This window comes from Cynocephalus volans, chromosome 3, assembly GCF_027409185.1.
Source record: "Cynocephalus volans isolate mCynVol1 chromosome 3, mCynVol1.pri, whole genome shotgun sequence".
Classification (NCBI taxonomy): domain Eukaryota; kingdom Metazoa; phylum Chordata; class Mammalia; order Dermoptera; family Cynocephalidae; genus Cynocephalus; species Cynocephalus volans.
Genome location: NC_084462.1, coordinates 55,620,771 through 55,633,124, shown reverse-complemented (window position 1 = coordinate 55,633,124; position 12,354 = coordinate 55,620,771).

Sequence of the window (12,354 nt, the reverse complement as noted above, 5' to 3'; positions counted from 1 at the left end):
TTGGCTAAAGATGACTTCTTAGTCACTAGGCATTCTTCTTGACATCACCCTTAATTACAGCAATAAAAATTGAGTTGTTCATGCTATTAGTTCCAAAGGAGTCAATAAAATTTGTACAATAAGTCAGTGCATCACCTACCCTTTCCTACATAACTTCATGTCACTGAGCTATTTTAAAGCTCTTTATATCCTTCCAGAGACCCCTATATTGTTTTATCATATATACATATATAGGTGGCTGGACCGGTGCAAGGATCTGAAACTTTGACCTTGGTGTTATAACACCACACTCTAACCAACTGAGCTAACTGGCCAGCCATATCATATATTTAAATTAACTAACAAGACAGTAAATATTTTTACTGAGCCAGACATATATAGTACTAGGGCTGTCCCATTAGCTCATTTGGTTAGAGCATGATGGTATAACACCAAGGTCAAGGGTTTGGATCCCCTTACTGGTCAGCTTCCAAAAAAAAAGAAAAAGGAAAAAAAAAAAAAAAAGACATACAGTACTAGAGAGATAGAACCATAAAGCAAAATTCCATCCCTGCATAGGTGGAGATATAGGACAAAGAGGAAGTAATAGAAGCGATAAAGGACTGGGCAGTAAGCAACAGAGTGCCATGAATGTCATAAATAATTATTCAGATGAGGGAGCAATTTCTTCTGATTCAGATTCTTGAAGATTTGAACTCGTCCTTGAAGGTCCATGAGACTGAACTGGTTGGCGGGGAGGGGTGTGGCATTCCAGGTGGTGAGGACAACAGGAACAGAGGCCTTTAAGTGAAAGAACACAAGATAGTTTATCCAGAGCAGAGTCCAAGTGGAGAATCAGTAGGAGAGAAGATGGAATGGTGAATGGGCAGGTGCTAGAGGCCAGTTAATGCCTTCATCTTAGTTAACAGCTTCATCTCAGCCACTTGAGTACTGGATGTCCTAGCACAGTGCAAAGCATGCCTCCCAAACTCCAGGCACCTGCATATCACCGTCATAATTTTGACCCTATCTCTGTACTTCCTGCTTAATAATTTCATTAAATTGACTCATTTTTTAATTAAATACCTTCTTCAGCCTCTTCCTAAATCAGTGATTCTCAACTGGGGCAAATTTACCCCCAATGGGACATTTGACAATGTCCGAAGATATTTTTGGTTGTCACAGCTGGAGGGGTGCTGCTGGCATGTAGTGGGTAGAGGCTGGGGATGCTGCTAACCACCCTACAGTGCACAGGTAACAAAGAATCATCACAATGAAGAATTACCTCACAACAAAGAATTATCTGGCCCCAAATGTCAATAGTGCTGAGGCTGAGAAACTCTGTGGACACAAATAATAGTATCTGTGATACTGCAGGCTTGATGTGTTGATTATAGTTATTCTAATTACATTAAAGTCAGTCACTTCATAACTATTACATTTTAAAATGTTCTACCCTAAAATCGTCTCCTATACCCTCTGCAATGCAGTCATGGCACTTAAAAAGTTAAATTTGATTCAGACATTTGTACACCAATGTTTATAGCAGCATTATTCACAATAGCAAAGGTGGAAACAACTCAAATGTCTACTGAATGAATGGATAAATAAAAGCTATATATACATACAATGGAATATTATTCAACCTTAAAAAGGAAGGAAATTCTGACAAATGGTACAACATGGACGAACTTTGAAGACATTATGCTCAGTGAAATAAGCTTATCGGAAAAAGACAAATACTGCATGATTCCACTTACACGAAGTACCTAGACTAGTCAAATGCGCAGACAGAAAATAGAATAATGGTTACCAGGAGCTGGGGGGAAGGCATAATGGGAAGTTAGTGTTTAAAGGGTATAGAATTTCAGTTTTGGAAGATGAAGAAGTTCTGGACATGAATGGTGTTAATGGGTGCACAATAATATGAACCAATAGAAATTCTGGAGTCAAAAAATACGATAACTGAAATAAAAAAATTCTTTAGAGAACCCAGAATAGCCCAATCTTGAAACAAAAGAACAAAGTTGGAGGATTCATACTTCCCAATTTCAAAACTTACTACAAAACTGCAGTAGTCAAGATAGTGTAATACTGGCATAAGTATAGGCATACAGATCAATGGAATAGAATTGAGAGTCCAGAAAGAAACTCATGAATCTCTTTTCCATTAGCAGTTACTTCCCATTTCTGCCAAATATCCCCATCTCCACCCCAGCTCTAGACAATCATTAATCTGCTTTCTGTTTCTATAGATTTGCCTATTCTGGACATGCTATTTAAATGCAATAATGTACCATGTGTCTTTGTGACAGTCTTCTTCTACATAACATAATGTTTTCAAGGTTGATCCACATTATAGCATGTATTATTCCTTCATTCCTTTTCACTATTAAGTTATAAGAGTTTTCTAGATACAACTACCTTATCAGATACATGATTTGCAAATATTTTCTCCCATTCCACGAGTTGTCTTTTCATATTCTTGATGACTTCCTTTGAAGCACAAAAGTTTTGGATTTTGATGAAGTCCAGTTTATTTACTTTTGCTTATGATTTTATTGTCATACCTAAGAAGTCTTTGCCTAACCCAAGATCATGAAGATTTACTCCTATATTTTCTTCTAAGAGTTTTATAGTTTAAGCTCTTATATTTAGGTCCATGATCCATTTGAGTTAATTCTTATGTATGGTATAAGGAAGTTGTCCCACTTCATTGTTTTGCATGTCGATATCCAGTCGTCCTAGCACCTGATAGGTCTGATGCTCACTTTCTATACACAGCCCCCACCATATGGCCGGAGTTCTATCTCAGGCATGTCAGGCTGAGAGAATTAGAATAATGTTGAGAAAACTATCCTTTTACCCATTGGAGAGTATCCTTGTCAAAAATCAATTGACCTGAAATTTATGGCTTTTTTCTGGACTCTCAAATCTATTCCATTGATCTATATGCTGATCCTTATGCCAGAATTACACTGCCTTGATTACTGTGGTTTTGTAATGTCAAAGAACAAAATTACCAGAAATTTAGTTGAAGATCTCAATTGGCTTTATTGTGATTCTAGAATTGGACAACACATCATTCCATAAAATAGAATGAGTGTTCCAATGAGCCAAGCAGGAGACATTGGTTTTATAGACAGAAAAAGGCTAAAGAAAGCAGAAACAAAGAACAAAAAGCAGATTGGTCATTTCAAAGTTGCTTTCCTTGTAAGGTGGGGACAGGAAGACAGAATAATAGAAAAATAACTTGAGGTTACTTCTAGCTATCTCTTTAGTTTAAGTATTAAAGCAGAAGGAACTTCATTGTCATACGTATTGAAGATTTAAACTAGCCTATTAGGGAAATTGGCTATCTTTCTCTTGACTTCTCAGTAGCTCAGACCACAGCCTAAGCAACATGGAACTTAACAGGGGTGACTCCATTTTGATTTTTAGTCTGGTCTTTTGGGGCCAAAGTGCAGGAACTTAGTCCAGAACAATGGCCTCCTATAATTTTTATTTAACATGAGCACGGTACTGAACAAGGGCAGTAATCTCTGGTCTTTGTGACTTGCCTCTCCCGGCATGGGATCTCTGCCCTAGGAGCCAGCTGAAACCAAGAGGATTAAAGCTCCAATATTCTCAGCCTGACATGCCTGAGATAGAACTTCTGCCACATGAGTGGGGGCTGGGTGTAGAAAATGAGCATCAGACCTATCAGCCAATCTTGCCTGGAGTAGAGCTTTTGCAACTTGGAGCTGGAGGGGATGAGAAATGCCCCTCTCAGGACAGAGTAGTCCTCAACTGAAAAGTGGGGGAAGAGGTAGCCTGTGTTCTTAGGTTCACCTGCATGGAGTGGAGCTTACATCATGTTGAGCTGGGAAAGGGAGGGAGAGAGTGTGGCTTGTGGCTCAAATATCATTAATTCAGTGTTCTTACTGAGATTTAGTAGATTTTCCTGAATAAAAGTATTAATTTGCTGTACGCCCTTAGGGCAATGCTCAGAGGCTTTAAATTGTTGTGGTTTTGATTTTTAAGTAATTTTTACCAGTTATGCCTGTCTTACGGGGGAGAGGGTTCACAGAGCTCCTTATACCACCATTCAGGAAGTCACATGCCCTATCACGATTATCAATCATGATGCAGTATTTTAAGTCAAGTTAGTCTAGAGGCAGTGTCAAAGGTAAACTAGAAGTAAGAGGAGAGAAAGCAAGCCATCGTGTTAGGTTAGGTGTAGAGTGAGAAAGGCCTGAACCAGACAGTGGGAATAAAAAGGAAAAGAAAGAAAAAGTGGCAGGAGTACGGAAAGATTGCGTAGGACTTCCTTGCCAGATTAAATACAGGGTGCAAGGGAGAGGCAAGGGTCAGAGATGATGCCAACGTGTTTGTGGTATGGAATAGAAAAGCAAGTCTGATTTACGTCTGTTGAGATTGTGGAGACACATATTCAAGGGGAAGGGGAAACAGTACATGGGACTAGAAAGGCAGGATTGGTGGGTGAGTAGGGCTGAGGTGAGTTTTGCAGACAAGGGGATATGAAGTCATACTTTTACGAGTTATCCACATACAAGATAGTGGGAGTCATGGTCTTACAGGGCACAGGTCCCTTTCAAAAGCAAATCATTCAAAAGTCAAATGTTGGTGAAAATGGAAAAGTGAGCTTTTATTTAGGAATACTGGTCACTTAAGGAGAGATGTTGGGCTAACCCATCTCTCCAGTAAACCTAAAGGAGAATGGCCAGATTAAAGCCATCTCAAAGACTCAGATTTACTGAGGGGTTTTTAAAGAGGGGTTTGAGGGAATGGAACATGGGAAATGAAAAGTGGGAGGGAGGGGGATGTGAGTAACGAGGGCTTCATACAAGGAGCCAGGTGCAAAGTCTCGCCAAGGCTCCATCTGGTTTCTGCTCCCGTCCTTGCTGTTATCTCATGGCTGTTGGAGAGGTGGAATCAGCATGGCTTTACTGATGTCTTCCTTGGTTTCCCAGGGTCTGCAAGTCTGCAGCTTCAGGCTTGCTGGAAAACAACTTTGCATTCATGTAAATAATGTCATCTTGTTCCATAACCAAGGTCAAAATACCAAATAACCATGGGAAAAGAGATAACTCAGAGAAATCCATGGCAAGAAAAAAAACTGTGTCCTTTTAAGTTTGCCTATGGTCCTTGTGGTTTTAGTTCCCAACATGGCTTCAGTCCCGCTCACTCCAACAATGGGAGTAGATAAGTTTCAGAGACACAGAAGAAAGTGATCAGGTTACCTTGAACTTGGGAGAATGGAACTTTTAGGAGGCAGGAGGACGAAAACGGTGAAGGAGATTGAGAAATTTCCACGAGAAAGGTAGGAATAATTATAGCTAACATTTATCAAATCTTCACTAAGAACCAAGCACTGTTCTAAGAGCTTTACATGTTTTCTCATATTTAATCCTCAGAATAACTCCACAGGGTGGGTATTATTATCCTTATTTCATAGATCAAGAAACTGAGGCCAGAGAGGTAAAATAATGTTCTGGTCACACACATGTTATGAAGTAAAGCCAAAATTATAACCAGGCAAATATGAGCATGCCTAACTCTTAGTCCCAAGTGTGTACCCAAAGAAACACATGTACAACAATGTTCACGGTAGCATTATTTGTAATAGCCTAAGATCATAAACAGCCCAAATGTTCGTCAACACTAGAATGGAGAAACAGATTGTGGTATATTCATGTTCAGTAGAATATGATAATGAACAAACCATGGCTATCAGCCCTACAAGGACACGATGTTGAGCAAAAGAAGCCAGTCACAATAGAAAGCATGATGTATGATATTATTTATAAAAAGTTCAGAAAAAGGCAAAACGCATCTATGGTATGAAGAAGTCAGGTGACCTCTGTGGAGTGGGAGAGACTGGGAGAGTGCCTGAGGGGGATTTCTGGGGTGCCGATAATGTTCTGTTGCTGAGCTGGGTGGTGGTTAAACAGGGGTGTTAATTTATGAAAATCATCAAGCTGCTTGCCTAACAATTTATGTGCTTTTCTGTGTACAGGTAACTCTACAATAAAAAGTTTACTGAAACACAAGGAAGCAAAGTAGAACGAGGCAATCTGACTGGAGGCCCCACCCTCTTAACCACTAAGCTCTCGAGATAGCAGGTGTCCTGTCTCCTCTTCAATAAAGAAAATGTGGAGGGGATCCTATAAAATTATAAATATAAAAGAAATTTAAGAGACAGATAAACCAAATGCAATGTATGGATCATACTAGCATCCTTTATTTATTTATTTATTTATTTTATTATGTCGATATACATTGTGGCTGATTATTGTTGCCCATCACCAAACCCTCCCTCCCTCCTCCCTCCCCCCTTCCCCCCAACAATGTCCTTTCTGTTTGCTTGTCGTATCAACTTCAAGTAATTGTGGTTGTTATATCTTCTCCCCCCCCGTTTTTTTTTTTTGTGTGTGTGTGTGTGTGAATTATATATTAATTTTTAGCTCCCACCAATAAGTGAGAACATGTGGTATTTCTCTTTCTGTGCCTGACTTGTTTCACTTAATATAATTCTCTCAAGGTCCATCCATGTTGTTGCAAATGGCAGTATTTCATTCGTTTTTATAGCTGAGTAGTATTCCATTGTGTAGATGTACCACATTTTCCGTATCCACTCATCTGATGATGGACATTTGGGCTGGTTCCAACTCTTAGCTATTGTAAAGAGTGCTGCGATGAACATTGGGGAACAGGTATACCTTCGACTTGATGATTTCCATTCCTCTGGGTATATTCCCAACAGTGGGATAGCTGGGTCGTATGGTAGATCTATCTGCAATTGTTTGAGGAACCTCCATACCATTTTCCATAGAGGCTGCACCATTTTGCAGTCCCACCAACAATGTATGAGAGTTCCTTTTTCTCCGCAACCTCACCAGCATTTATCGTTCAGAGTCTTTTGGATTTTAGCCATCCTAACTGGGGTTAGATGGTATCTCAGTGGGGTTTTGATTTGCATTTCCCGGATGCTGAGTGATGTTGAGCATTTTTTCATATGTCTGTTGGCCATTTGTATATCTTCCTTAGAGAAATGCCTACTTAACTCTTTTGCCCATTTTTTGATTGGGTTGCTTGTTTTTTTCTTGTAAAGTTGTTTGAGTTCCTTATATATTCTGGATATTAATCCTTTGTCAGATGTATATTTTGCAAATATTTTCTCCCACTCTGTTGGTTGTCTTTTTTTTTTTTTTTTTTTTTTTTGTCTTTTTCGTGACCGGCACTCAGCCAGTGAGTGCACTGGCCATTCCTATGTAGGATCCGAACCTGCGGCGGGAGTGTCGCTGCGCTCCCAGCGCCGTACTCTCCTGAGTGCGCCACGGGCTTGGCCCTGTTGGTTGTCTTTTAACTCTGTTAATTGTTTCTTTTGCTGTGCAGAAGCTTTTTAGTTTGATATAATCCCATTTGTTTATTTTTCCTTTGGTTGCCCGTGCTTTTGGGGTCGTATTCATGAAGTCTGTGCCCAGTCCTATTTCCTGAAGTGTTTCTCCTATGTTTTCTTTAAGAAGTTTTATTGTTTCAGGGTGTATATTTAAATCCTTAATCCATTTTGAGTTGATTTTAGTATATGGTGAGAGGTATGGATCTAGTTTCATTCTCCTGCATATGGATATCCAGTTATCCCAGCACCATTTGCTGAAGAGGCAGTCCCTTCCCCAGTGAATAGGCTTGGTGCCTTTGTCAAAGATCAGATGGCAGTAAGTGTGTGGGTTGATTTCTGGATTCTCTATTCTATTCCATTGATCAGTGTGTCTGTTTTTATGCCAGTACTGTATTGTTTTGGTTATTATAGCTTTGTAGTATAGCTTAAAGTCAGGTAGTGTTATGCCTCCAGCTATATATTTTTGCTCAGCATTGCTTTGGCTATGCGTGGTCTTTTATTAGTCCATATAAATGTCTGGATAGTTTTTTCCATTTCTGAGAAAAATGTCTTTGGAATTTTGATGGGGATTGCATTGAATTTGTATATCACTTTGGGTAGTATGGACATTTTCACTATGTTGATTCTTCCAATCCAAGAGCATGGGATATCTTTCCATCTTCTTGTATCCTCTCTAATTTCTCTCAGCAGTGGTTTGTAGTTCTCATTATAGAGATTTTTCACCTCCTTGGTTAACTCAATTCCTAAGTATTTTATTTTTTTGGTGGCTATTGTAAATGGGCAGGCTTTCTTGATTTCTCCTTCTGCATGTTCACTATTGGAGAAAAGAAATGCTACTGATTTTTGTGTGTTGATTTTGTATCCTGCTACTGTGCTGAAATCATTTATCAATTCCAACAGTTTTTTTGTAGAGGTTTTAGGCTGTTCGATATATAGGATCATGTCATCTGCAAACAGGGATAGTTTGATTTCATCTTTTCCAATCTGGATGCCCTTTATTTCCTTCTCTTCTCTGATTGCTCTGGCTAATACTTCCAACACTATGTTGAATAGGAGTGGTGAGAGTGGGCATCCTTGTCTAGTTCCTGTTCTTAAAGGAAAAGCTTTCAGCTTTTCCCCATTCAGGATGATATTGGCAGTGGGTTTGTCATATATGGCTTTAATTATGTTGAGATACTTTCCATCTATACCTAACTTATAGAGGGTCTTTGTCGTGAATGAGTGCTGAACTTTATCAAATGCTTTTTCAGCATCTATAGAGATGATCATATGGTCCTTGTGTTTGATTTTATTAATATGGTGTATCACATTTATTGATTTGTGTATGTTGAACCAACCTTGCATCCCTGGGATGAATCCCACTTGATCATGTTGAATAATTTTACGTATGTGTTGCTGTATTCTGTTTGCTAGTATTTTAGTGAGGATTTTGCATCTATATTCATCAAGGATATCAGCCTGTAGTTTTCTTTTTTGGTTATATCTTTACCTGGTTTTGGTATCAGGATGATGTTTGCTTCATAGAATGAGTTTGGGAGATTTGCGTCTGTACTAGCATCCTTATTAAAACAAAGAGTATTGTGAATGTAATTAATTCTACAGAATTGTATGTTTAAAAACAGTTAAAATGGCAAATCTTATATTTTACTACAATAAAAAAAGTGCAAAAAAACCCAAACAATGGGAAAACTTGAACACTGCATTTTGATTGATATTAAGGGATTCATTTCATATAATAAATTATTAATTATATTATGTATATTAATTGTATTATGATTATGTTTTGTAAGAAGTCCTTATATTTCAGAGATACATACTGACATATTTATGGATGAAATGATATGATGTCTGGGATTTGCTTCAAAATAATGAGGGTGTGAGTGTAGGTATGAAACAAGATTGGCCATGGGTTGCTCACTGTTGAGGCTGGATAACGGCTACTGGGTTTTATCGTATATTCTTTCCTTGTCTATATGTTTGAACATTTTATTAAGAAATTTTTGTAAAAAAGAAGAAAACTAACATTCAGTGGGATGGCAAAGGAATTGTTTCCCATGGCTTCATATTTTTAAGTTTGTGTTTCTTTTGAGAAAGAGAAGAGGCAAGCACACGGGTCACAGGACTCGAGGGAGGGGGCGCAAGGGCGAGGGTGAGGCCATGGGCTCGCTCTGCTCATGGCTGTAGTTTTTCTCTGCCCCCATCGTGCCACTGCAAAGGTTCTGCCATGACCCCCACTCACTGCCACATCCAGCAGTTGGCTTTCAGTCCCCCCTTACTCAACTTCTTGGTAGCCTGGGACTCTGGTGGCCAGGCCCTCCTGCTTGCAAGGCACCCCAGTTTTCCCTGCATCCCCTTGTCAGTCTGCTCCATGGACTCTTCTTCCTATGGCTGACTCGTCTGTGCTATGTCCTCAGCCCTCTGCTCTTCTCCCCAACACCCTCTTCCCAAGTGGTTTTATCCTCTCCTAGTGCTTAAATTGCTACCAGGGCTGTCTTTCTAAAATGCAGTTCTGATCAACTGAGTCCCTTGTTAAAACCAGGAATAGCTTTTTGGGCTAGGGCTCAGACCCTTCAAACCCATTTTACAGACTAGGTCACAGACCTCTCATGTGCCAGCTGAGTCACCAGACCCCTCACATTCAGGTCACGAGCTAGGTAATTGGGAAAGACCCTAGAAGCCGTTGACAGAGTTGACAGGTTCTTTCCAAAGTGAGCTCAGTCCTCAGCTTCCTCAGTAGCAGCTTACGGCGCAGCCTCCAGCAACAGCAGCAGCAGTGGCCTCCTGGAGCATCCGAGGGGCCCTGGCAGTAACATCCTCTAGCAGCAGTAGTGGCCTCCCTGCGACTCGCCCAGGAGCATCCCAAGGGCGGGGGTCACTGGGGAGCAGAACCACTCATTTTTTATACTTAAGTACGATAACCCAGGTGTTGGAGTCAGACAGCCAAGGAACACCGGGGCACATGTGCATATTTACGTCAAATACTCAGCAAGATTCTAAACATCCAAAGGACCCTGACCATTTACCTTCTCTAAAGCTAGGGCTAATGTCAGAACCCTGCCAACGTCATCCAATTGTAAAGCTACATGACTCTGCCAGTTGTTGAGTAAGGCAAATCATAACTAAAGCCAAAATGCTTCATTATTTTAGTTATACTAAGTTTCCATTAATATTGTCAGAGCTAGGGCTCAGACCCTTCAAACCCATTGTACAGACTGGGTCCCCAGACCCCTCACATGCAGGTCCATGCTAGATAATTGGGAAAGATCCCGGGAGCTGTTGACAGACAGCATGAGCTCAGTCCTCAGCAGCTTACAGCAACAGCAACTGCAGTGGGGGTGGCAATGGTGGCAACAGCCTTTCAGGGCATCCCAGGGGCAATGGCAGCAGCAGCCTCCAGCAGCAGTAGTGGCCTCCCCATGGGCCCCCTGGGGGCGTCCCAGGGGTGGGGGGCACTGTGGATCAGAGCTACTTATCCTTTGTACTTAAGTCCATAAACCGGGACACCTGGGTGCACATGCACAATTACATTAGACAATAACCAAGGAACACCTGGGCACAAGTGCATATTTACATCAAATGCTCGGCAAGATTCTGAACATCTGAGGGACCCTGACTATTTTCCTATATTTTCCCAACACCTTTCCTTTCCCTACAGCTTCCTATTGCCCAAATGATATAACATTCAAACTCTTACTGGAGGCACAGGAGGTCCTTCAGCATCTTTTTGCACCTCCAGCTCCTTTCACCTTCCCTCTCCAGGCTTCCCACCCTCCATCTCAGCCAGTTAGATTGTCAACATTTCTGGAATGTGCCATGCTGTTTCTTGCTCCCATACCTTTGACCCCATCTGGAATATTCACTCACACACGTCCCCATCTGGAAGACCCTACTCATCCTTCACGATTGTGCTACAAGGTCACTTTATCTGTAAAGCCTTCCTCATCTTCCTGTGGAGTTCATTCACTTACTCAGTCAAACGGTATTTACATGCAAAGCCCTGTGCAAAGGCTGAGTGCTGAGGGCAAGAACCCAGTAATTCACACTTCACATCATAGTACCTAGCTCACCAATAGTAGTGACTTGTTTACGTAATAGCTGCTCCCAAGCCCTACTCCCTGAAGTCAATGATGGTGACTCATTCATCTTTGTACCCCAGTAATAGCAGACACTAAAACATGTTTGTTTAATTGCATTGAAGAAGAATAATTATTGAGAAAAGGCCTTTGGGTTTGGTCATGCGATCACCCTGGATAACCTCGGAGTGTCTATGTGATAAAGTTTATGGTCAGGGGTCAGTGGAAAAAGGCTTTTTCTCCTAGGGGTTAAGGAGAACCTAGGAATTGGCACAGTTGTAGGTCACTTGTTTGGGTAATACTAGCAGTGAGAATAGGCAAGAAACAGGATGGCAACAAGATTAAGTGATGGGGGAATTCAGAGTATTTTGAAGGAGATATAGGGAGGGAGCCAGGGGGAAATAGACTTAAGGCACTGGTGAAAGGAGGCAGTAATCCAGAAGCAAAATGGCAAAGAAGGTTAGGGTTTTTTCCTTTGGGGGTTAGGTGGGTGACAAGTGGGCTTCATACAGGCCCGGGGACAACTCTTCCTCTAAGACAGAAAGTAGAGTGGTAATAGCAGTCACTGTGAGTGCCTGCCTCATGCCAGATCCTTTGTATTTTTATTTCACTTAATCCTCAGACAGTCTTCATTTTCAGATACGGAGATTGGCTCAGTGTTTCAGTGGTTTTCCACCTGGCTACACATTAGAATCACCTGAGGAACTTGTTAAAACAGTGGACCTGAGCTCACTCCTAGCTTTTCTTGATTTAATTTGGTCTGGGAAAGAACACTGGCATCTGGATTAAGTTTTTCAGGTGATTCTAACATACAGCCAGAGTGGAGTTCCAACTAAGGAATTTGTCTTGAGTGGCCCACTTGCTGGGATAAAACTTAACTCAGGTCTGCTGATTCAAGAG